We start from the raw sequence: 24,204 nt of genomic DNA, 5'->3' as shown, positions 1-24,204 counted from the left end.
TGTGTTTGCCATTCTGATATTTGACCTTTGTTTACTCTATTGACTTCGATTCTCTGCCTTGCCTAGTTTTGCCTGTTTGCCTGTTCGCCTGACCTCTGCCTGTTTTTTGGTTACTGATTTCTGCCTTATCCTTGGACTTTGTTGTTAAACTGCCAAACCTGCACTTGATTCCAAATTAGTGCATACAAACTCACCAAAATGAAGTATTTGAACTGCAAAATTAAATACAAAATGAGGGGAAAAACTGCAGAAAGGTCCATGTTTTGAAAAAAAGAACCCCCCTTCCACTAGGTTGGCTACAGGCCTGGTTTATGTGTTAGATTAGTTTCTGTGTCATAGAATAGTTGTCATAGAATAGTCCAATAAAGTCTTGTCTGTTTTTAAACACGTGTGTCTTATTTGTTTATAAGGGCCACTGCCTTGAATTGCCGATCTTGCTACATGATCTTCAAATGATGTCTCACTGTATTTAGGATATTATTACTGGTGGCCATGGAAGTAATATCATGAATATAATTAATGAATCCACTAAGTTCAACTCATCACTGGGTGAATATTTGATCAGAAGTACTAAATTAGCCAAATTTCCCCTTTCGAGCTGATATGCTAGTCTATCCTGCATATTTGGTGGAGAATACAATAGCTCACTTTAAACAGCTAATTTTTGTTACATATAATGCTGGAGAATACAACTTAACAGATCATTTTCCCTACAATTGTTACAGAAATGGCATGACATAGTACAGGAAAAGTGAGGGGGAGCGGAAAGCCTTGGTAAGGGAGCACAGAACGGAGAATTTGGTTGTGTGTGAACTCAGAAGCATGTTCTGTGTGTGGGGAGATGCGAACTGACACTGGTGGTGAAGGCTCATCCTACGTGTGTCTGTATCAGGCCTACAGGGGACAGCCAAAGCCTTGTGAAGTCAGGCACACTATAATGCTCCACCACAGGAGTTAAAGAGCTAAAGGAACATGCAATGACTTTGGTGCAGGTTCATTTACTCATAATTTACAACAGAGAGTGCAGGCAAATTCAATAGCCTTTGCATTTAATCCATTTATTTTTCAGTGGCAGTATGCTTATGAGTATTTGTGGTATAAGTGAATCAAGATTCTGCATGTCCAGCTGTGGAATCCCCAACACAGATTTAGTCATGTGAAGTGGACTGTCTTGACATGTATATACACATATACAGTGGGATGATGTATTTGTGCCATTGCTGTATAAAAAATGCAAAATATGTGTGCATGTAATATGGAGAAAAAAATCCATAGTACTATTTGGTCCTGGTCAAGGTCAGCAGATCCAGAACCTATCCCAGGAACACTAGGTGCAAGGCATGAATATACCCTGGACAGAACGTAAATCCATCACAGAAGCTCACACCTACAGTGGTGCTTAAAAGTTTGTCAACCCTTTAGAATTTTCTGTATATCTGCATAAATATGGCCTAAAACATCATCAGATTTTAACACGATTTTAAAGATTTTTAAGTCCTAAAAGTAGACAAAGAGAACCCAATTAAAAAATTTGGACAAACATATTATAATTGATCATTTATTTATTGAGGAAAATGATCCGATATTACAGATATGTGAGTGGCAAATGTATGTGAACCTAGTCAGGGATGAAATTAGTCAGGGGTTTTCAATCAATGGGATGATAATCAGGTGTGAGTGAGCACCCTATTTTATTTAACCCTTTTGCATCACCAGTAAGATAAATCAATGGAAAATAGCTTTCTTTGCATTTTTATTTCCTTGGGGCAATAACAACAACGTTTATTTTTTCAACAGACCCACATTTTTAGTATAGGCCTAGTATATGTTATGTATGGCCTTTTTAGTAATACTACAGTATGCTGTAGTATATATAAACAAAATGTAGTAAATACTATAATATACTACAATTTACTACAGATTACCATAGTAAATACTAAAGTATACTACAGTATTTTTCATGCAGGAAGGGTCAACTCTAGAGAACTTGTATCTGTTGACAGTCTTCATGGTGGTGCCACTGATGTGCAGGTCCTTCTAAAATATTTATTGTTTTATTCTCATTGAAGTCCCTATAAATTGTTTTAGAGCCATGTTTTAATTCTTTAAATTGACATATTTCCTTTCGAAACATGAAGTCAGAGTGGTGGGTTGTTGAAGTGCTTCACTTATTTAGAAAACAGCCAATAGTGTTTGAGATACGCCACACCCTGTCACATCTCAACAAAATTTACAGTAACTTAGCAAACTAACAGTATATGGAGAACAATGAAGAGTTTAATGAGAGCATTTTTTCAGTTGTGGAGCTTTTATCAACACTGCCTTCAGCCACATCTATCAAGACAATGAGATGCCATATATTTTTGGAGCTGTGGCACACATGTTTGAACCAAGGTCTACTGACAGCTGAGTGTCAACTTTTTTTTTCGCAACTGAAGGATAGTTGGAAAAAGGAAGACGCACAGGTAAAAACATGGGACTGGGATTAAGTCAGTCGAAAACCTCTTGGTAAAGTTAAGTACAGTATGAATAGAAAACACATGACACGGTTGTGGGGCTTCAGGATTCTGTTTGGTGTTGCTGGAGGTTATGTGTAATTTGTCTGAGTTCTCAAGTTTAGGAAACATATGATCAAGCTGCAGGGTGTTCAGACCTCAGCTTTTGTATCATTGTTGTTTCTGATACTGAAGTAAAGTCAAAGAAGAGCAATCCCACTTAAGTTGCGTTTTTGTTCGGGATGAGCCCTGGGGACCTTGGATGTGACCTTAGAGCTGATGTGGTGCCAAGAAAACTGCAGGGGGTCCAAAGAGATGGAGTTTGATCTTTATGTGCCTCATGACTAGACTCTCAAAGCACTTCATGATGATTGGGTGAGTGCTATGGCCAGTAATCATTGAGACAGGACAGGAGACCTTTTTTGGCACTGGCATGGGGGTGAAACATGCAGGGAGAAGTCATAGATTCAGTCATAAAGATGAATATAAGGATATCTGTGAGCAGATCAGCACATCCCGTGAGCACACAGAGTTATGTTGCATTCAGGAGCCTTTCATGGCCTGACAGCATATGTAGACAAGCAGAGTAGCCAATCACTTGGTGGAAGGGAGGCCTTCCTCATAGTCGCACTGTTCACTGCTTCATGCTGTAAGTAGATGTGATTATCTGTATCTGAGAAGTAGGCATCACAGTCACAAGAAGGTGGCATTACTCTGTACTCAGTCCTAACCTGAATTTCCTGCTACATAAAGAGCAAGTCTCTATTGTTCAGAAAATTAATACATAGTTTGTCAAGCTTCTTTGATGACTTGGGAGATGTTGTTATAATATTTAAAGCAGACACAGATATACTGTACAGAACATTATATTGTATACAGTGCTGTGAAAAGTAATTGATTTCTTGATCCTGATTTCTTCTATTCTGGTCTATACCTTATACTAAATTGTTTCAGAAATTAATACAAAATATAAGATAAAACAAAAGCAACCTGAGTAAACACAAAATATAGTTAATAATTTAGATTGTTATTTATTGAATCAAAAAAGTTATCCAATACCAACTGGGCCTGTGTGAAAATGTATCTGCCCCTTTAGTTACTAATTCCCCAAATCAATGAAACTGCATTCATAATGGGGTTCAGCTGGACTAGACACCACCAGGCCTGATTACTGCAAACCCTGTTCAATCAAATCAAGACTTAAATAGAACTTTTTTAACAGCATGAAGTTGGTTAAAAATTCTTACCTAGTAACATACTATGCCAAAGTTGAAAGAAATTCCAGAAATGATGAGGGAAAAGGTGATTGAATTACATCAGTCTGGGAAGGGTTACAAAGCTATTTCAAAGGCTCTGGGACTCCAAAGAACCACAGTTGGGGGCCATTATCTCCAAATGGAAAAACTCTGGTTTTTCAAGAAAGGTCAGTGGAGTTCTTGATTCCACTATCAGAAAGACACAGGGCAAAAATGACATCCATGGAAGAATTGTGAGGTGAAAATGATTGCTAACCTAGAAGAATATTAAGGCTCATCTGAATTTTGCCAAAACACATCTTGATGATGTTCAAATCTTTTAGGGAGAATGTTCCATAGATTGATGATTTGAAAGCGGAATTGTTTGGAAGACAGGGGTCCTGCTACATCTGGCATTAAACAAACACAAGATTCCACAAAAAGAACATAATACCTACGGTCAAGCATTGTGGTGGTGTGGGGATGCTTTGCTGCTTCAGGGCCTGGGTGTCACGATTCCCCCTTGAAGCAGCGTGCTCTAATCGCGAATGCGCGAGCACCTGCTTTTCCGTTGTTGACTGTAATGATATCTGGACACGTGTGTTTTGTTTATGTTTCTGTCTCCTCCCTGTTCTGTCATTGGCTGGGATTTCACGTGGGTCTGAATTGCTCTCAGCTGCTAGCGGTTTAGACGCTGTTTATGTCCGCATATATACCGCGCGCCTCCCAGCACACAACGCGGAAGATTAAATGTTTAGAGCTAGTTTAACGCGTATCATAGTTATAGTCACGGTCCATGTTTAGAGTTAGTTCGCGCTGGATTATCCGCTTCCAGCCCCTCGTCATAGTTCGTTTCTTGTTTTGTTTATTGACCTAGATTCCTGCCTTGCCCCGTGTATGCCTGTTTGCCAATCGCCTGACCTCTTGCATGTTTGTGGATTACGTTTTGGATCACGTTTTGGATTTGTCTGCCTATCTCTCTTTCTAATAAACAACTGTTCATCCTGCACTTGCATCCGTCCTATCTCTGCTCCGTCACGATTCGTGACACTGGGTAACTTGCAGTAATTGAGGGAAATATGAATTCTGCTCTCTACCAGAAAATCTTAAAGGAGAATATCTGGTCTTCAGTCCGTAAATTGAAACTCAAGCATAACTGGATTATGCAGCAAGACAGTGGTACTGTTGTGGATAAAAATGGCATGAAATAAACATGAGGGAGACTTAGTATGAGAAAAATGTAATTTTATTGGTAATTCACAGGACGGGTGGGTGCGTAGTCTGGAGGAGAGCGAGAGGGGGAAGAAAATGGGGTGCGTCCTGGGGACATGGGGAAATCAGCGAGGGTGAAGTGAACGGACCACTGAGAGTCGGGCGGACTGGTAGGTGAGAAGAGGGATGAATGGTCGGGGCCCGGATCAGAGAAGACATCATCCTCGGACTGGAAGCTGGAGGGGGGTTCTGACTGTGTAGAGGCGTCAACACGCACGTTCACGGGGCAGATTCTGTATCGAAGAAGAAGGGGGAACCCCGGATCTCCATTCCTAGAGGGGGTGCTGCGAAGATAGTTAAGTAGCATCATGATATCAGCAGTGAGATGCACAAGCTGGTAATGAGTGTCCAGATCGAGATCCAGGTCCAGTAACGGAGAGAGAAGGGACTGACGACGGGCACCGGCACCTAGACATACAGAAGCGGTATTAGTCAGATGTGGATAAATTGGAAAAACACTTTAAAGATCTTTAAGAGTAATATACTATGGGTTGTTAGTCAAAAAGTCGAAAGGAGTGTACGAGCTGAGGAGTGCTAAAACACACACACACACACACACACACACACACACACCCGCGTACAGTCAAGGGCGGGCAAGTAGACATAACACACACACACACAATCTCTCTCACACACACATACTATTATAACTTTATAAGAATAATAAAAAGGAATATTAAGATATTATAAGGGTAATGTCTTATAATAATAATAATAATAATAATATATATATATATATATATATATATATATATATACTCTTTATAAAAATGATATTAAGAAGTAGGAATTACAGTAAACTGTTTTTTCAAGCAGTATATATAATAAGAGATATAGAGTAAATCTGAAAATAAAATATAAACTAGAAATACAGGAAAATATAACTTACTCATGATTCAGATGATGAAGATTCTTGTAGATTAAGATTCTTGTCTCGCAAGGAAGGCCTTAATTTTAAGAGAACCATGAGGAGCCAGTTATAAGGGTGGCTGGGTCAAGCTGCCGCTCCCGCGAGATAACAATAAGACCAAGGTCCCTCTAGATTGTTTAGTCTTGTCCACTTTCTATTTTACGGGTTATTCAAATTCTCTGGTTTCGATTTTCTGTGTAATTCAGAACTCTGGTTTCTGATTTTCTGTGTAATTCAAAACTCTGGTTTCTGATTCTCTGAGTAACTAAAAACTCGGGGTTTTTATTTTCTGGGTTATTAGAAATGCCTGGGTTCTGATTTTATGTGTAAATTAAAACCCCTGGTTTCAATTCTATGTGTAAGTGAAATAGCCCTTTTCTGGAACGTAAGAGTAAGGTAAATGAGCTCTTTTTTAACCCTATTGGTAGTGAGATCATAGTCTTCTTGAAACATATGGGTTATTTACTGGGTAAGTACAGTATAAATACTGGAGCTTAAGCTCAGGGTATTGGGATCACCTCTGAGAATTCTCATCGGTGTGGATCTCGTGTGGTGGAACGGAACAATAAAGCCGGACCCTTGCTTCTTCTCACTCACGGCTGGTGTATTTTTTTCTATCTCCAGCTGGGCTCAGAGGTAGATGTGAGTATTGGCTTCTATGTTGAATTTTAAGTGTTTTTGGGTAATAGGCTAAATTTGAGCCAACAGTCCAAAGCATAGGAGTAAGTCTACTTCTGAATGGCTCAAAGTCCTGACTTGAACCAATTGAGATGCTGTGGCAGGACCTTAAACAGGCAGTTCATGTTCAACAACCCTGCAGTGTGACTAAACTAAAGCAGTTCTGTGAAGAGTGGGCCAAAATTCTACCACAGTGCTGTGAAAGACTGATCTCCATTTATTGGAAGTGTTTGGTTGCAGTTATTGCTGCTAAAGGTGGCAGAATCAGATTTTACTATAAAGGGGGCAATTCGTTTTTTCACGTGGGTGAAAGGTGTTGGACTTTTTTTTTGCTTCATTAAAAAAAATCAAAATAAAAATGTATTCTGTGTTTACTCGAGTTTCCTTTGTTTTACATTTTAGTAGGGGATATACTCAAAAATAGAAGTGATCAGGATGGGGTAAATACTTTTTCAAGCACTGTACACATCATATTTTCGAGTGAATACAAAAAGCTTTTTCTAAATGTGCTTTAAAGGAACAATTACTTTTAAAAACATATATTAATAGATAAGTGAAATGAGAATCTTTCAACATTCAAGAAGAATAATTTTATGTTATTTGTGCTATGTATTATTATCAAGCAAAGTTATGTATTTATGAGAAGTGAAAATATGTATAAATGATTTACCATTTTTGTTGACTCTTTACCTTCCTGCTGTCTGGCAGAAGATATCAGACCATGTGAGCTGTTAAAATAGCATGAGCTTATTAAAATAGAAATGAATGTTGTCTTGCAAAGAGTGGTCATAGACTTTCCTAGAATATCTTTACATTTCTTGTTTGTTCTGGGGAGATGATAAACAGAAGGATATGTACATTATATCACCCTATTATTCAAGTCAAGATCTGTATTTGTCTCATACAGAGAATGTATAATTCTTGTAGTGGAATTCTTCACTGCAAATTCCTGTGCATAAATACAGAACACATGACACTTAAGGAATGTAATACACATAAGACAAAAATGTACACAACAGTGCAGGACAATACAGTGCGTGGAAAATAAAAATAAATATCTTTGAAGCCATGACAGTCAAAACAAGCAGACATGACAGGAATAGGCAGGAATGCAAATTTCTGTTCATAATTAATTTCTTATTTTAGAAACATACTTCAAGCAACTGCCTCTAGAAATACATTTTTAAAACAACTTGTATTAAAGGTAAATTAAGTAAAACGACCCAGTTTTGCTTAAGCCAATGTTCAGCACTAAGATGATTTGGCTCCTAAAAGAAATTGACTTGAAAGCATTCCAGCATGTTTAGAGATTAGTTTGATCATTTCAATATGCATCTCCTTTCTTAGATGGTAATAATCCAAGATGTTCTTTTGATGCCTTTTAGTGAAGTGGTGAATAAGATTGTGCTGGATTTAGTGTTTTGTGTGAAACAGGATGTTATTTTCTTCCGCCCTGGGCTTCACAACCAAATGCTGTAAAATCTAGATAGAAGACTTTGAAATTTAATTTCTCTGCATGCAAATAGAACATAGTTTTTGAGCACGTTAAATGTGGCGGTGTTTCAGTTGAGTGTAAAAGAACAGTTTGGTTCTATACATTAACGTTAACATTGCTATCTGTAATCATTGAAATACATATTTAATCTGTTTGATGGTTTAGAATATTTTATAATCGTTTTGCTTAGCATTATAATTTTTGTATCCCCAAAAAGAAACATTTGGATTAGCATCTGAGGCATGATAGTAATAACATTGAATGCAATGATACAATTTTATAACTAGTAGACATAAAATTCAGGCAATTAAAAAAGTTCATATAATTCATGCATACAGAATAATGTGAGCAATGACATATTAGAGGAGCATGTTTAAAATATTACTTGATGATCTCCATGAGCCACAAATATGTTTTAAGGATTTAAGGAGCTGTATGCTCATTTTAAGGCTCTCATATCTCATCACACAGTCTCCTCATACTTCATTCCTAAAAATTTGCCTTTATCTGTTGCTAAGGGATTGAAGCTAATGGGTACTTATGCTTTATTAAAGCAACAGAATATTTACTGTTCACTGTGCTACTCATGTGGTAACTAATGAAGTTAAGTCCTAATGACCAGATCTAATGTATGTACTGTATATGTGTGTAACAGTGTCTCCACAAATTGTTTGGTCAGTCAGGCTGTTATCTGCTCAGCACAGCTGTGAGTTTGTTCTGAGCGGAATCATCATTCTTTCTCGGCTGCCCAATCTCTGTGTTCCTGCTCCACTGGCGTATTTCTGACGAGTTGATAATAGTGTTGATTAGAGCCTTTTATGGTGAGAGTATATGGTGAATTTGGCAGAAGATGAGTTTGTTCTAGAGATTACAGATTGCTACTGGCACTATGCACTCTACTCACAGGAGTCTCTTGTCATAGTTAGATACTGCAGACTGTGTAAAAGAAAAATTACTGCTCAAAGAAAATGGCCTTTGTCTGTGTTACAAACTGAAGGTTTTATCTAAACTTGAACATTTTTCAATTATTAGAACTTGCATTTTTATTCACTTCCAAATGCAGAGTCATCAAATATGGCAGAGGTTTTGTGTGTTACTTTATCAGAATTGAATGTTTGATGTTGACGATTGATGTTTCCTAGCCGTGTGTGTGTGTGTGTGTGTGTGTGTGTGTGTGTGTGTGTGTGTGATACTCTGATGCTCCTGCTCCTGTTTGAGTAGTGAAAAAACTATGTTACATTCGAGCTGGCATCATTTGTTTTTCTGCCGCTAATGTAGCAGTAGTGTTAAGAGAAGGATGCCATCACTAAACTTATTTCAAGCCTTTTGCATGGCAGACATGTTTGGCAGCTTGTTTGTATTATAAAAAAGTACAAATTCTGGAAGAATTTTGCCATCCATCTGGGAAATTCTAAAAGTAGTATGTCAAGGTTTGTCATTCCATTAAAAACAAGTCATAGATGACACGGTAAGATTGTTTGCTATGAATATGGTGTTTAATAAATGTTTGAAACAGATGCATTATGAACATTTTATTTTTGGCACTGCAATGAGCATCCTTTAGGATTTATCACTAGGCATAGCATAGGCAACCTATGAATGCCACATAATGCACAGTGACTTCCAATGGTATGATATAGAAGGTTCAGGTTATAATGCTAAATAATTAAACTAGTGCAAAAAAAAGTAGGTCACGAATTTCAAAAGTGCAGATTACCGTTTCTTCACCCAGTCCCATTAATCAAGGTTTCCCTGGTACGTCCCACCAGAGAAAACAATGAAAAAGAACATGTTACCAGTAAATTAATCTATTAATCAAATGACACATGAAGAAGTACCTGTACCGGTGAGTCTCTAATGTTTAACTTCATTTTACTGTGAGGGTGTTATATTAGGAATGAGGAAAATGTGTGTGTGTGTGTGTGTGTGTGTGTGTGTGTGTGTGTGTGTGTGTGTGTGTGTGTATGGGTGACTTTATAGGACTTTTTCCTATAAAGATGTTCACACAAGAATAGGATAGTTGCTGAAGCTTTTAATAAAAAAAAAATTAGCTGCATTAATATGTCAATGGAAGGTCTTTACAAGGATAATAAGACAAACATGTGTGTGTGTATGGGCGTGTGTGTGTGTGTGTGTGTGTGGACATAGTTTCTAGTTTCATCAGGAAACATTAATCCTCGAAAGCTTTTTTTAACCTTAAATTTCTTTTCAGTATTTAGCAAAATAAGGCGAAACATGAAACATCTGTGTTTCATGTCCATATTCTATTGTCTTTAAAATTTCTGAATGAACTTTATGCCTTCAAAATAAGCTTTGAACATTCCAGTTCTTAAGTGTCCTCCGTCACCACTCATGTCCTTCATTTGGATCTTTTTTTTTTCTTTTTTGAATGAAGGAATGTTTTCTAAAAAATGTCCTCTAGCGTCATTCATTGGGTTAATGACTCCCACACCTTGCTTAGATTAAAAACTCTGTTAGGTCTAGACAAAAAGCTGAGCTCATCAACACACACACATACAGTAACTCACAAAAGTGAGTACACCCCTCACATTTTTGGGAAATATTTGATTATATCTTTTCATGTGACAACACTGACGAAATGAAACTGTGCTACAATGTAAAGTAGTGAGTGTACAGCTTGTGTAACAGTGTAAATTTGCTGTCCCCTCAAAATAACTCAACACACAGCCATTAATGTCTAAACCGCTGGCAACAAAAGTAAGTACACCCCTAAGTGAAAATGTCCAAATTGGGCCCAATTAGCCATTTTCCCTCCCCAGTGTCATGTGACTTGTTAGTGTTACAAGGTCTCAGGTGTGAATGGGGAGCAGGTGTGTTATATTTGGTGTCATCGCTCTCACACTCCCTCATAATGGTCACTGGAAGTTCAACATGGCACCTCATGGTAAAGTACTCTCTGAGGATGTGAAAAAAAAAGAATTGTTGCTCTACATAAAGATGGCCTAGGCTGTAAGAAGATTGCCAAGACCCTGACACTGAGCTGCAGCACGGTGGCCAAGACCATACAGCAGTTTAACAGGGCAGGTTCCACTCAGAACAGGCCACGCCATGGTCGACCAAAGAAGTTGAGTGCATGTGCTCAGCGCAATATCCAGAGGTTGTCTTTGGGAAATAGACGTATGAGTTCTGCCAGCATTGCTGCAGAGGTGGAAGGGGTGGGGGGTCAGCCTGTCAGTGCTCAGACCATACGCCGCACACTGCATCAAATTGGCCTGCATGGCTATCGCCCCAGAAGGAAGCCTTTTCTAAAGATGATGCACAAGAAAGCCGCAAACAGTTTGCTGAAAACAAGCAGACTAAGGACATGGATTACTGGAACCATGTCCTGTGTTCTGATGCCAACATGTACTGTGACATACTGAAAGAGAGCATGATCAGTATGCAGTATTCCAGCATGATAACGACCCCAAACACACCTCCAAGACGACCACTGCTTGCTAAAGAAGCTGAGGGTAAAGGTGATGGACTGGCCAAGCATGTCTCCAGACTTAAACCCTATTGAGCATCTGTGGGGCATCCTCAAACGGAAGGTGGAGGAGCACATGGTCACTAATGTCCACCAGCTCTGTGATGTTGTCATGAAGGAGTGGAAGAGGACTCTGTGAAGGAACCTGTGAAGCTCTGGTGAACTCCATGCCCAAGAGGGTTAAGGCAGTGCTGGAAAATAATGGTGACCACACAAAATATTGACACTTTGGGCCCAATTTGGACATTTTCACTTAGGGGTGTACTCACATTTGTTGCCAGTGGTTTAGACATTAATGGTTGTGTGTTGAGTTATTTTGAGGGGACACTGTTACACAAGCTGTAAACTCACTATTTTACATTGTAGCAAAGTGTCATTTCTTCAGTGTTGTCACATGAAAAGGTATAATCAAATATTTACAAAAATGTGAGGGGTATACTCACTTTTGTGAGATACTGTACACACACCCACACACACACACACACGCACACACAAACCAATAACACCCCGTGAGGAGCCAGACCAGAGCAGCTGATGTGTGAGGATTTTTTTTACCAGCAGCAGGGTGTGTGTAGTGTGTAAACACTATGTGTAAGTGAAAGTTAGACCATTTCATACCTGCTGTTGTCAGAGCTGCCAGTGTGGTGCAGTTATGTCATGAGCATGTCTTGCCTCCATTCCTTATCCTGCTCTGTAATTGATGACAGGTGTTGGTATAAAAAGCTGTTTTTGTTGAGGATGAAGGCACTCCCTGTGTTACTGCAGCTGTTGGACATTCCCCCTGACATGCAGGCCTGTGTATCTATACATTCCTCCTATAAATTCTAAGGAGCATGGACTGTTTATCACAATCCATGGGGCCTTGAAAAAGCTTGCAGTCGAGTCCTTGCAAGAATAGGTATAAATTCTGCAGATACAAACGTGTAATAAATACCATAAAAGCATTTTACCCACTGAAAGCATGTAAGGCTCCAGAGGAGAAGGAATTATTTACAGGACTTACTCAATTTATTTTTTTTGTAGTAAAACATACGAGACAACAGACTAAAAAAGTTACAGTGCAGCAGCAAACAAGAACCAGCTATACACAATTAAACCATCTGACATGACTGTTATACTGACAATATTTATTGAAGCGCATGTTAGACTTTACAAACATAATTCTCATACCTTATTCATGAGTTTTAGATGTTGATTACAAAGTACTGAATCAGTAATAGGGCAGAATAAATTAACCTAAAAAAAATCAGCATGCCTTTCGGTCCATAATATATAAGGTATTATTATTATTATTATTATTATTATTATTATTATTATTATTTATGTATGTATGTATGTATTTATTTATTTATTTAATTGTAATTTTTTTAATCTGTCACAACAGTAAATCATGAAAACATGAAACCAAGGACAGTGTGTTTACGTTTTAATTTATTTATTCATTTTCATATGATTCATTTACGTGTGATTCATTTACATGTGATTCATTTTCATGTGATTCACTTACCTTTTCTCTTCTCTCCACCCTTCCCTTTCCCAAATATTTCATTGAGAAGAAGAAAAAAAAAGAAAAAAAAACACAATTGTCCACAATGTGAAAACAACTCACAGAGTAAGCCGGACTAATCAACTAAATTACCTAAACAAAAAAAAATTCCAGTAAGAGAAAAGTCCCCTACTGACTTCAAATCTGATAAATAGTCTGCGCACTTTAACAAATATAATGTCTTTACCTTTTAAGGACTTGCAACAAATAACATAACACAGTGTAGCACGTAAAGATGAGGAAACAACACTAATAAAATGAAATAAACTCTAACCCAGTCAGAGCATCAAAACAGAGAAGCACATTAATACAGAAGTAAATTTATGAGGAGTGAGTCCACAAAATCTAGGCGAAGTAATGCACCGACAATATCTTCAATAAGAATCCGAATTCTGTAGAGCTGGAAGGCCGAGTGCAAAAAAAGAATAAAAGTGAAAAGAAAAAGAAAAACTCCACTATATAGGTGATGCAGTTCAGCCCAATATCAAGAGTTTAACGTAGTCTCCTGCTTCCTCCGCTGAAATGAAGTCCTGGACACTGTTTATGTAATGCGAAGCCGAGCTGTGTGAAGTATTCCATAGCGAGCGCCCTCAATACCACGAAGTTGATGCCGAACCTCGTTAAACACGGCCCGGACTCGGGCTGTCTTGGCTGTGTAGTCAGGGAAAACTGAGATGGTCAAATCCCTCGCTTTAATCCGCTGGATCTCTCTCGCACGGCGTAAAATATCAACACAGTCACTGTGATAGTGGAATCTGCACACAATAGCTCGTAATCGTTCACCAGGCTTGGGCTTCGGCTGAAGGGTCCGGTGGGACCGGTCCAGAACCGGCTCCTTCTCCAGACCAAGCACCTCCTTTAACAAGGCCGCTACAGCAGCAGTTGTACAGGTGTCAGCACCCTCTGGAACTCCGACTATCCTAACGTTATTGCGCCGTGACCTCGACTCCAAATTCTCACATTTATTCTCTAATTGAGTCACGGTCGCAGTGAGAGACCCGATAGTAGTCTTCATATGAACTATGTCATCGGTGCAACCGGAGAGCGCGTGCCCCATTTCCCCAACAGTACCTTTCAGTGTTGATATGGTAGCATCGGTAGCGACTTTATCACCAGCCTGCTGTGTTTTCACGGCCTGCAGGTAAAGCTGGAAAGTAGACAGCGCATCCCTGAACTTCGCCTGAAACTCCTTTTTAAAAATATCGGCAATGTCCTTCCTCAGTGAAGCCAGCAACTCAAGCTTGAGTGCGGCGAAGTCAGGGTCACAGCTCGGGGAAGCAGATTCAGGGGGAGAAGGAGACTCGCTCACGGCGCGCACACTAGGTCTCAGTCGTGTCTGAATGCAACCACGGGTTTTCGTGTTCTTTCCAGACATCTTAACGCGCCACAAAGTTAGAAGTGCAAATAAGGAAACGAAGTAGAATAAGTCAAAATATATTATATGACCAAAAAGCGCTAATTAATTACAATTTTAATCGAAATCAGCAGGAGCCTCCAACTTCGCATCTCACTCCATCGAACACCGAATTCGAATCCTAAGGACAGTGTGTTTAATCACGTGCCAAGTTGGAAGATTTATAAACTAAAGCAATATATTTGTATACAGTTCTTTGCAAAAGTCCATGTAAAGAAATGCTGTGAATCAGTGGTCACATGTATTCCTTCAGATCTACCTTCCTGCTGGTTTAATCAAAATCTAACACACCTGTTTTAGTTGATCAAGAACATCAATTATTAGATGGTCAAGTGGGCACATTTTGTTTGGAGCTAAAGTCTCCAGGAAGGTAGATCTCCAGGAACAGGGTTTGTGACCACTGCTGTAAAGCAAAGAGGCCTTCAAAATAATGAAATTAAACATTTTTAAATACTAAAAATTATTTAAAAAAAAAATAAAAAAAAAATCATCTATAAAGAGCAGCAAACAGTAATAATCCAAACTTGGTTATTTTGTGTGGCAAACTTTTGCCTTTAAAAATGCATCAGTGGTCTGAGGTACAAGAAAATAGGCAGTAAGGATTTCTAAGCATGTTGGAGAATCTTCCACAGTTCTTCTGGAGACCTTGACTGTCATACTTGCTTCTTACTTTCTTTACTGACATACAGATATGTTTTTGTAACATTTATCTTTGAAAAGTAATGTTTGAATTTTTTCATAAATAAATCATAAATCATAAAATAAACATCCAATTCAATTCACTTCAGTTTTATTTGTATAGAGCTTTTAACAATGAACATGGTCCCAAAATACAGGAATATATAAATTCAGGATATAAATTATAAATTGATTAATGTATCCCTAATGAGCAAGCCAGAGGCGATGGTAGCAAGGAAAAACTACCTGAGATGCTATGAGGAAGAAACCTTGAGAGGAACCAGACTCAGAAGGGAACCCATCCTCATCTGGGTGACAATGGATAGGAAACATCCATCCATACATCCTTTTATGTACTGTACCACTTATCTCACACAGGGTCGCAGGGACCATGGAGCCTATCCCAGGGAACTCAGGCACAAGATGGGGGACACCCTGGACTGGGTGTAAAATAAACATATAAGACAAAATTTGTATTATACCTTTGGATAGTACTGTATTTAGATATTTCAACGTATTTCATGCTTTCTGCACTGTGTCGGTATGCCTGTTTACTGTAATTATCAAAATCTCACTATCCAGTGTTGCTCAGAAAAGAATGGGTTCCCCTTTGAGTCTAGATCCTCTCAGTTCCTTCCTTATGCAGTCTTAGTGAGTTGTCCTATGCTACTGTTGCCTCTGGCTTGGGATCTTTACCATGATTAGTAATTAAGTTATTGTTTTGCAACAATATCTATTGTTAAAAGCATTATCTAAATAAAATTTACTTTATGATTAGAGTTTTGAGTGGTAACGATTAAAGTGTTAAAGCATGTGTAATATAGCATGTTTAATATGTGTCAGCATATTCTGTACTATGCTGTACATACAGCTGAATGGTCCATATTTATCCACATTATATTTATTGGTGAACTATATTACATTTGTAAACTTTAGCACACACAAGCTCTGTCATCTCTAAACATTTAACAGAATTAAATTATTACTATTGCAGCTCATTAACTTGAAGATAGTCAAGAACAACTGCAAGAATAACATATTCCAGTGATAATGTTGTGCTAGGAGTATCATGATGCTACTGTGGTCTGAAAACATCTCACAGAGCGAGTCACTGCTTCCTATTGGGAAGGAAGTGAATTATACAGCAGTATAAATAGATTCCTCTAGAGGGATTAAACATACTTTACTTATTAGTCAGAAAGACTTTGTGCCAGTGTCTTCAGGCATGAAGCTCACTCTAGCATCTGCAGATATAAGAATCTCTTTTATCACCATAAAGACTTCAGGGTTAGGTTTTGACAACGAGAGATGTTGCTGTCAAGCTGATCAGCTATTTTTTTTCTGTGTTGTGATATTCTAACTAGATGATCTCATGTTTCTAGTTTTGTTTTGTTTGCTTGAAATATGGGTAAAATGTGCAGTTTTTATGAATAGCAGTCGTCAAACCCCCCCCCCCCCCCCCCCCCCCCACCCCCCCGCCCAGAACTTCATAGAATAGCAGCATGTTGTAATGTCAACATTATATTTTATTAATATGTTATTGCAGAATGTGTGCCATGTTTCTTCACAGGAGACAAATGATGAGCAGCTTCATAGCCAGGAGTAATGTGTAATGTAATGTGTGGTGGTTTGATGAATAATTACAGTGACTAAAAAAAATAAAAATAAATAAAAGATATCAAATACCAATATCTCCCTCCTGTCCATATCATAAAAATATAAGTATGTCTTTATTAAGTTAGCTGAAGTCTTCATAAACATCCCTGGATAGTTGGTATTCTCATGAGTCTTTTTTCCTGTTCACTAGCATAGATTATGTAAGATGAAATAGACTTCTTATTCCTTTCCACCCTTACCTTGTTTCCAGCACTCACTGGCTGTGAGTATACCCTCATAGACTACTAGGGAAAAATAAACTACATACAATATTTTCAGCCAATTATAGTCCATCATTATGTTGCTGCTTTTGTCAGTATGAAGTGTGACTGCAGAAGACTGAATGCTCACAATGATTAGGGTTTATGCTAATCATTACCTGCTCTTAAGTACTGAATGTGATTGATCGTAATGAAGACAGTAGCAAAGGTTACATCAGCTTTCACCTTGGCTATTTTAAAGACAAAGAAGTGAGACAATTATTGGTCTATCTATTTCTGTATGACAGTCCATTTTCCTTGTTTCTTTCACACATTTGAAACATGTGAAATTAACTTTTTCTATTTTTTATTTTCACATACAGTAGATGTCAAAACAGATGATATGCCATCAATTCAACATGAGTGACGTTGAGATAATTGGTAAATAGAACCAGATCATTTGGGCAATGGTCTATGGCTAGAACAGTTGCTGTAATGAGCCATTTGAATTTTAAACACATTGGCTAATGACAATAAACCATCTGCCTGTTCATCTCAACACCATAGCACTCTCTTTTTTTTCCCCATTTCCAAATTGTCAATGTACGTTCCTTCTTAAATATGACTATTGTTTATAAGGTTTCGTAATTGTGCTCAACGTCTTGTGAGATATATCATGATGTCCTTTTCTTAGAACCATGACCTTTCCAGACATTTCAGTGAAACTTATTTAAACTGTCTTAGTTAAATGGTTTAAAGGATAAGCTGACCAAAACACTCATCGGCTATGGTTGCAGCTCACATTAAGTAAGTGTAGTTCATTAGTTTTATTCATTTAAAATGTGGTACTTGAGATAAGCAGTGTCTTAATTTAAGATGCTGTCTCCTCCTTTCTACTACAATACATTTTATTGTTAATTAATAGAGTCATATTTATGTACTTATGTGCAAATGTGAATTTTGGCAAGCTCTAGCCCTTGTGCACAAGTCAATTAAATTTTTTTTTTCAATTTTATTTATTTCTATAGCACTTTTAACAATGAACATTGTCTCAAAGCAGCTTTACAGAAACATATAAATACAGGATACAGATTTTAAGTGTGTAAATTTTTGCCTATTGAGCAAGCCGATGGCAACCGCGGCAAGGAAAAACTCCCTAAGATTATATGAGGAAGAAACCTTGAGAAGAAACAGACTTAGAAGGGAACCCATCCTCATCTGGGTAACAACTGATAGTGTGAAAGTAAAAGAAAGTTCATTATGGTTTTCACATGAAGTCTGTTTGTTGAACTAGTTCACTGTTATGTCCCAAGGCCATAGTAGTAACTGTAGTCCTAGCAACCACAGTGAGAATGTCCATGTGGAACTGAGGTACAAAACCATTTCCATGGTACTTCAAGCAGTATCATCCTAAGCAATCTCTAGGCTGTAGCCTCCAGTTGATGAGAGCTCCATCCAGAGGTAGGGCATCAGGATGGATCAAGCAGGTCCAGAGAGCTTGACTGGCAGTGGTGGAACTAGAGTTTTATATATGGGGTGGCCAGGGGGTGGCCACTGTTACTTTCAGGGGTCCACACACACACACACACACACACACACACACACACACACACATACACACGCACACACACACACACAATGTTTCCATGTTTTATGGGGAACTTCCATAATGATGTTTATACTGTACAAACTGTATCTTCTATCCCCTAAACCTATCTATCACCTAAACATCACAAAAATGCATTTTACATTTGAAAGATGTAGTATGTATGATTTAGTATGATTTATAAGCTGTTTTCAACTTGGGGACTAAACATTTCTGGTATTGATAGTAATATCACACACACACACACACACACACACACTGTACTCACATAGTGGAAAGCACTGGATCACCCTATTTGTGTCTAAGTGTTGAACATCCAAAATATTTTCAGAAAATAAAGCTTAAGCACTAAGGAGATGAGATAAAGTATCATGTGTCTGTTACATGAACTGCTGAGTTTATTTACAAAAAATCTCACATTTACAAAAAAAAACAAAACAAAAAAAAAACAACGACAACACACACACACATTGCAACTAGATATAGCAGGCATGAAGCAAACAGGGCTGTTTTCACCTGATCTGCCTGTCTGTGCTCCTTTAAAAAGAACTGATATCTCTCCCTTTCTTTTCATGCTTAACTGATCCTGTGCAAAAATATGATAGTCTATGGTTACAACTAATCATCCAATTACCAACATTTTTATCTTAATTACAAATCCTCATTTTCATAACTGTACATTAAAATCACCTACCAGTCTAAGTTACATGTTTACTAGCCCTCCTCTGAACTGAAGTAACTGAGCTAGTTAATCGATTTCAAACTGCTAAATGTTAACTCTCTGAACACTGACTGCAGTAGCCTACTTCCCCACATTAACTAAACATCTATATACTGTAACTAACACACTACATGGTATATGCGTGTATTACTAGCACAAATGTAAGCGTAAGGATTGTTATGTTAAATTGCAAACTCTCTCTAATCTGCTGAACTGGTTGTGTAATGGTATCATAGGGACATGTATGGTAATATTTGGTAATACAGGGAGTACGGTATATACTGTTAGTGATATGCATGGCAAATAGGGACAGTGCAGTGATGAATCGGCGGAGACACAGAGATAAAACTGTAGGAGCACAGACATTGTTAAAGGCTGTTGGATGTTGTTTAATAAAAGGAACTAAACGGAGCCATGCTTGTATCACCTCATTTATAAGTACCTAACATTACAGGTAGCCTACTGGAGACTTATTAACTCACACAGCATCTCATAAAAGTTATTCTGCAAACAAACATGATGCTAAACCTTAAAAACTTACTTCAAATATGATGTTTTTTAAATCTACAGTATCCTGCAACCATGTTCTCTCATCCTCAGCTCGTCCTTGATTTGAAAACTGCACACACTGCAGGCAAACGTCAAAAAACAAAAACCCTCTTCTTTCAACAAGAGGTGAAATCAGCATCAGCAGCTGCCAGTAGCGAATAAAATGTTGGGCTGGCACCCGAAGTGGCCAATTGGATGTCAGGTGTGTCCTGTGCCACCCTGGACACCCCTCTGGCTCCACCAGCTGTCCAAGTAGTTGTCTGATGTAACCCATTTCACAGAAAAAAAAAAATTCACTAAATGCAGCACCTCCCATATGATGAATATAAGTGTTCTGGCATAAACAGAATGTCTACGTGGAAAGTCTTTCTAGTATTCTAATTAGCCTAGAGAATTTCCAGCCTAAAAAGTCCAACCACATTTCATAAAAAGCACAAACTTTATGCATGCAGTGGTGTGTGCTGTCACGATTTCCCCTCACACAAAGCACTGGAACATGCAGTGTGCTCTGAAATCCAAAGGGCGAGAGCTCGAAGCTTCTTGCTTTTTCAGTGACATTGACTTTGTTTACTTTTGACATGTGTGCTTTGTTATGGTTTATGTCGTGTCTCCACCCCTGTATTGTCATTGGTTGTTTCCCTTATGTGTCATCATTAGTCTCAGCTGTTTTGTGTTCACCCTTGATTACATTTGGTATTTAAACCCCTCTTGTGTCTATGTTCAGCGCAAAGTATTGCACGAGTTTTCCGAATACCAAACTGGTGTTCTTTGTTTCTGTGCCATAGTATTGATCGCGATCGCGATCTCGATCTCGTTGTCCGATTATAGTTTAGCCCTGACCATTTGCCTGTTTTTGACCACACTTCTGATTCATGTTTTGGATTTGTCTGCCTTCCTCTCTTTTAATAAAGCTCTTATCTGCACTTGCATCTGTCCTAACCCTCATTATGTGACATATGCTCAGTATGCTTAAAATAGAGGTAAAATCTTCAAATAGCATAGTAGTAGATGTGGGTGTGTTTAAGTAGCCTATTTGAATGAAAGTTTGATACTATATTCTGCTGTGCAACATATGCTTGTGCCAGATCGTTGATATTCAATGTAAAGAAGGTGCTCTAGATAATGCATGCATGAATTTTGTTTTGTTCGCTTTTTCTTTTTTTCTTTTTTTTTCTGTGAGATTGGGTTGCAGTTTCAGTATTACCTCCTCACTATGTGTAACTTAACTCTGAATGAGGGCTGTAGACATCCCACACCACAGTTATCAATTATCTTACTAGGTTTGTGTGACACTAAGCTGTGCAGGACTGGAGTTGGCCAACCCCTTCTTAAGGACATATGGTTGACTCATTAACGTCAGATGTAAGGATCCATTAGCAAGCAAATTTATGATGATTTAAACAGCATTCAAGTCAGGTACTATACTGAACATAAGCCTCCACAGTTGGAATAAACTTTCAGAAACAAATCAATGCTATCTGGCTTCATCTGTCTGACAGAGACTGTGAGCATGCAGTACATCAAACAACTCCTTTAAAGTTTCAGTGACCATGCTTTGCCGTCGTCACTTATGATACTAAAGCTGAATATTTAATAGACCCGATGCAAAGAGTTTCAGAAACGCCTTTAATTCTCTGTATTTACAGGAATGTATCAATATAAGGCACAGTTTTTATATCAATCTATACAATTCATAATTGCCAGTAGACTTGATATCAGTGGTTTATTGATTCTATTTCTCCACTATAATTAGTTTTTCATGCATTTTGCATATGCTTTTAACACACTTAGATTTTTGTGAAGTATATCTCGAGGTGTCTGTCTAAAAAAACTATTTCTGTATCCTACCAGTGCTGGAGTCATGGCAGACTTCTTGTGTATATTTCAGTGTATGAAGTACATCATTAGCTAAGCAATTAGCACCTCACAGCCATATCACTCAAGCTATAAAGCTATAAAGCTCTCTGGAGCTATATTTTATTTCAACATATTCAACCAATATGTCTGACTGTCAGTAAAAGCATAAGAACACCACCAGCTTAAACAGGTCTGTTAGCCCTGACATTTTCCACAGGTTTGTAGGAATGTATTAGTCATCCACCTCCCCATCCACTGCATGGAAGAAACAAGACACCCAGGCCATCTTTTATCTTTATTGGCGGTGGTGATAAATAGGGAAGGTGTAGTCAGCTTGTGAAAAGGGAAAGAAAGGCATTCGTTTATCATAATCTCTCAGAGGAAGGAGGAATTTCCTATGAATCTGGTGGCATCTGCAGACTGGAGAAAACAATTAAAAACTCCACCTCACAGCTGAGCCTAGACTTGTTTTACTTTGTTGTGTCTGTCATTAAAAATCACAACGTGAACAGACATAGATCAGTGAATTCCAATAACCCTGCATGCAAAAATCTGTACATTCAGTTAACAGAATGAAAATCCAACAGTAGCCTACTGTATAGTTTATAATACATATAATAATAATACAATCACACATTATGTATATTTTAGCTGCAAGCTGTTTAATTTTGGGGGGCAGCGAAATTCAGTGGTTAGACCTCGAAAGGTCTCAGCATACATGCAGAGACAATGTTCGAATGGCTACTATGAACAACATGATATAACTGAGAAGTGAACTGAAGGCTTCACTTGCTACGTTGTGCACATGGCTATTTCTCAAAACCCGTTTGCTGTGAATGAATATCCTACACAAGTTCTGTCAATGGTCTACTGTATATATAGGCCCAATCCAATTCATTCCAAGATGGATGAAGTGAGGAGTGGTTCATCTTCTTCCTGTCATGAAAATGCTCATGACATTTTAATACTGCCACCTTCAGTTCTGCAACATTGTTCATGACTGGCCAATTTGAAACCATAAAGAGTATGCAAGCTTCTATGTTTGCCAAGCTGGTTTTGTCTTTGCACAACCCTCTCAGCTATTATGACTGCATTAAGTATGCTAAGGCCTTCAATTAGGAAATAGGTGGGATGGAAATTATCATAAAAATGTGTCTCTCACTTCTCTAGATGCCAGGATACGTTTGCATGCAGTTATTGTGCATGTAATAGACAAGGTAATTTGCCTTTGTGTCTTAAACTCATGACAACATGCTTTTCCTGACATGATAAGATTCTGCACCCAGATCACTCAGCCTTTTTCCTATCATTGATTTCAGCCACCTTGCTTCAGCCAGGTTTCAATGCTTGGGGAAGAAACACTTGATTCCCCTCTCTCTCTCTCTCTCTCTCTCTCTCTCTCTCTCTCTCTCTCTCTCTCTCTCTCTCTCTCTCTCTCTCTCTCTCTCTCTCTCCCTCTCTCTCTCTTTTATTTTATGAATCATGATTTTGTTGTCATGGTGCTGATAGAGACTTCACATCCATCTCTGATGCTTGAAGGTATTTGAATGCTGAAAAATTCATGAGTCTTTTTACTGATAGAAACGCAGATCGGCCTGTTGATGGATTGTCTCTGATACCAAACAGAGAAGGGGGAGGGTTATTTAAAGTAAATGTAAGCTGCTTCATGTCATATGGCTTTGCTTCTAATGCTTTGTGTCTGTGTGTGTGAAGTGCACCATGCACAGGGATATGGTGACTGCATTTCAGTTGGTCCATCCATATCTGTCTCAGGAAGGGTAACAACTGAATGGGTGTAGATTTGGTTTGAACATTTATTTATTTATTTATTTAAAGTAAATAAAAAAATAATAATGCATTGAAAAAAAAACAGATTTGTTATATCTGCAATGTCATTACATATCTATCTTCTGTCTATCATCTATCTTTCTATCTATCTACCCATCCATCCATTCATCTCTCTGGCTAATCTATCTGTTTATCATCCACAAGCATTTCTGATCAAATGATTATTTCATTAAAACAAATTACACAGGGCATAATAGTAGTCCAAATGAATGCACACTGTACATGATTAAAACTTATACACATTTAGTGTAAACAACCTTGTTATTGATGGGAATCAATGGGGGGGGGGGGGGGGGGGGGTGCTCTATTTAGAGTTGCACATCACAGTAGGGGTAATCTGTGTTTAGAAAGGGTCTCTCCCATGTGACAGATCAGTTCATGGCAGTTGATCTGATGAGCAATGATCTTCTTTAGTTTTTGGGGAGGAAAGAGGGCTTGGAGTTAATAAAGAAGTCTTGGCTCCAACCCCAGAGTTTTGTCAGTAATCTGTTTAAAATAGTAGGCTTAATATGTGGCGAAGTGTGGGAAGATAGAGTGGAGACATCAAGGGAGCTGAC

General features: G+C 38.2%; 1 long non-coding RNA gene across 1 annotated transcript; it reads right to left on the bottom strand.

The window, feature by feature from the left end:
- Positions 1-2,259: 2,259 nt before the first annotated feature.
- LOC108263389 (uncharacterized) lies at positions 2,260-4,536 on the bottom strand. Its single transcript, XR_001812151.2, has 2 exons — positions 3,743-4,536; positions 2,260-3,142 (listed from the first exon to the last, which is right to left on the bottom strand). It is a non-coding gene; the product is annotated as an uncharacterized LOC108263389 (long non-coding RNA).
- Between the last annotated feature and the right edge of the window lie 19,668 nt (positions 4,537-24,204).

The sequence above is a fragment of the Ictalurus punctatus genome, chromosome 1 (assembly GCF_001660625.3).
Source record: "Ictalurus punctatus breed USDA103 chromosome 1, Coco_2.0, whole genome shotgun sequence".
In the NCBI taxonomy this organism is placed as follows: domain Eukaryota; kingdom Metazoa; phylum Chordata; class Actinopteri; order Siluriformes; family Ictaluridae; genus Ictalurus; species Ictalurus punctatus.
Note: the sequence above shows the minus strand (reverse complement) of the source record. Positions and strands in the feature narration are given on the sequence as shown.